Raw genomic sequence first — 3,468 nt, forward strand, 5'->3', positions numbered from 1 at the left:
CCATCTCTTCCTAGCTGAGACTCAGGATCCTCTTCTGTAAAACGGAGTTAATAATTATTTCCTTGTAGGGAGACAGTAAAGAGAGTGTAGTGAACAGAGCTGGGCATGTAGTAAAAGACTCAATAGACAAGTGGGCTGACTGGCCACCGCTGGAGAGACAAAACTCACAGGGAAAGTGCTGGTCTAGCCCACTGGTTCCCAAACTTGTCTTCAGGGAAGATGCCATGGACTGAATGCTTGTGTCCCCTCCATCCATATGTTGAAGCCCTAACTCCAATGTGATGGTATCTGGAGATGGAACTCTTAGGAGGTAATTAGGTTTAGAGGAGTTTGTGAGAACAGAGTCCCCATGATGGATGAGTGCCTTTAGAAGGTAAGGAAAAGACACCAGAGGGTCCTGTCTTCGCCATGAGAGGATGCAGTGAGAAGCCTGCTGTCTGCAAGCTGGGAAGAGAGCCCTTGCCAAGAACCTGATCATAATGACACTCTGGTCCTAGGCTTTCAACCCTCCGGGACTGTGTTAAGTGAATGTCTGTTGTTTACATACTCGGTCAATGGTCCTCTGTTGTGGCAGCCTGAGCTAAGACAGAAGAGATTCTGGAAGTCACAGGGCTACGAGGCAAACACTGTAAACTACTGATAGATTTAATTCCACCATACAGACCAGAGCAGTTTTATTACCAGACTGGATGCGCCAAGAAAAGAACAAATAGCCTCTACACAAAAATTACCATCACGGGGCCCTGGTGTGATCAGTCGGTTGAGTGTCCAGCTCTTGGTTTTGGCTCAGGTCATGATCCCAGGGTTGTGGGATCAAGCCCCCCACTGGGCTCTACACACTGAGCATGGGGCCTGTTTAAGATTCTCTCTCTCTCTTCCTCTGCCTCTCTCCCTTGCTCGTGCTCTCTCTCTCTCAAAAAAAATTACCATCACAAATAAACAATTTCCAAATTTCTTTGTTTAGTACTGTTGATCTTAATACAACATGGGGCCCAAGGGGACCAACCCCCCATACAGTAGAAAACCCATGTATAACTTTTGACTCACCCCAAACTTAACTATTAATAGCCTACTTTTATCCAAAGCCTTAATGATAATATAAACTTAGTCCATTAACACATATTTTATAAATGTATTTTATACTGTATTCTTACAGTAAGCTAGAGAAAATAAAACATTAAGAAAACTATAAGGAAGAGAAAATACATTCACAGTCCTGTACTGTAAAAAATCCATACGTGGGTAGACCTGTTGCAGTTCAAACTTGTGTTGTTCAAGGGTCAACTGTATTTCCTAACTGGGCTTTTTTATTTTCATATCAACGTGAGCAACATGAGGCAGATGAGTGTGCAGGACGCCGGCATCTCCTAGCTGGGCTGGGGTAAATTAGGGCTCTTTCAAGAGTCTTTTTTTTTTTTTTTGTACTCAAAGTCTTTAAAATATACATCCTTTGCCTCAGCAACTCTACTTCTGAGAATCTGTCCTCTCACAGCATACAAAGAGGGGCTCCCCATAGTTGTTTTTATTATTGGAAAACCAGAAACTATATTAGCAACAATCATCACAGGATGGCTAAACATTGGCTCGCATGAATGCTGAGAACATGTGCAGCTGTTAATAATGATGTGGCTTCCCTGTTGACGGGGAGACGTTCATGGGCTGTCGCATTAAGAAGGATACAAAATAGTGTGTAATCATATTATGCAAAATTGTATGAGTGTGTGTCCTTGGAGAAACGCTTCCTGAAAATCCACAGTTAGTTTTACCTTGGTAGAAGAATTTTAAGTGACTTTTTAAAGCTTTTGATTTAATAGATAGTATTGTGTCAGGACAAAATTAAGCAAAAAAAGAAAAGAAGTCAACATAAAATTCATTTAAGGAAAACTGTTAAGGAGAGAACAGGTACAACAAGAAACAAAGATGCGAAAAATTGTGAAGGAAGTGTGAAAGTTTGTAATATAGTTTTATATTATTTTATTTTTTAAATATCTTGTTAAACTTTTTTTCTAATGTTTTTATTTATTTTTGAGAGAGAGAGAGACAGCGTGAGCAGGGGAGGGTCAGAGAGAGAGGGAGAGACAGAATCAGAAGCAGGCTCCAGGCTCTGAGCTGTCAGCACAGAGCCCGACACAGGGCTTGAACCCACGAACTGTGAGATCATGACCTCAGCCGAAGCCAGATGCTCAACTGACTGAGCCACCTAGGCACCCCTAAATACTTTAAAGTGTATTTATTTATTTTGAGAGAGAGAGAGAAAGAGAGAGAGCCTGCAAGCATGCGGGGAAGGGGCAGAGAGAGAGGGAGAGAGAGAGAGAAGCCCAAGTAGGCTCTGCTCCATCAGCAAGGGGCCCAACAGTCATGATCCATGGCGAGTGGGTTGGCTCGAACCCACTACCCATGCGATCATGACCTGAGCCGAAGCTGGATGCTTAATCCACTGAGCCACCCAGGTGTCCCCGAAATACAGTTTTAAGTTCTTCTTTGCCCTGCTCTTGTATACACTACACAATGTGGAAAGACTGTTCTCACCTTTAAACAATAAACTTCTGAATGAGGAAACCTCCCCCTTTTCTTTATCCACTGAACTAGTTTTGGTCCACAACACCGATCCCTCTTGGCAGCTATCAGGGCACAGGCTAGGCAGACCCACTGGACATGTGGGGATGGCCATGCCTCTCCCCTGTCTCTTGCAGTGACTCCCTATCCCCCAGCCCCCCAAACGAGGGGAACAGTGCATGTGTATATGGAAGGTTCACTTTGTAAAGACTGTGCTAATCTTTTGTGCATCTTCCTACAGCCACTCTGGAAGGGAGGCCTTTTGATTACCATCCCCCTCCATTCTATAGACCAAGAAACCAAGGATCAGAGAGGTAGAGTCTTGTCTAAGGTTACACAGCCAGAGAGCAGAAGAGCTCAGACTCAAGCTCAGGTCTGTCTGAGTCATGACCACATCACTCTAAACCTCTGCTAAGTTCTGACTTGGCCTGGCCTTTGAGGGTCAGCATAATCTGCCTTCTACCTGCTTTTCTTGGTTCCCCCTCCCTGCCCACCATCAACCCCTGACCCCCAAAGTTTAATACACCCAAGTATCTCACACCTCCATGCCACTGCTCCTGCTGGTGCCCACCTCCAGCAATGCCCTTTCCACTGCAAATCTCCAGAGACTTCCACTCATCCTTCAACTCCCCAGCCAAATGCCCCCCACTTAGTGCTCCTCCCCTGGGTTCCCTCCGCCACAACACTTCCCCCCTGCTGCCATGGGCTGTCCTCCCGTCTGTTCTTTCTTACAAGCCTGCGTGCCTCTCAAGGTTATAGACGGTGTTCTGCGCCCCAGGCACCAGGCACAGGGCCTGGCCCACGCGGGCACCTGGGAACGGTAGGGCAGCTTGACAAAAGGCTTAAAAATTAGGTCAAAAGCCAGACAGACAGAGTTTGAGCTCCATTCCACACCATACCTGTGTGTCTGGC

The sequence above is a fragment of the Suricata suricatta genome, chromosome 12 (genome assembly GCF_006229205.1).
Source record: "Suricata suricatta isolate VVHF042 chromosome 12, meerkat_22Aug2017_6uvM2_HiC, whole genome shotgun sequence".
Lineage (NCBI taxonomy): Eukaryota > Metazoa > Chordata > Mammalia > Carnivora > Herpestidae > Suricata > Suricata suricatta.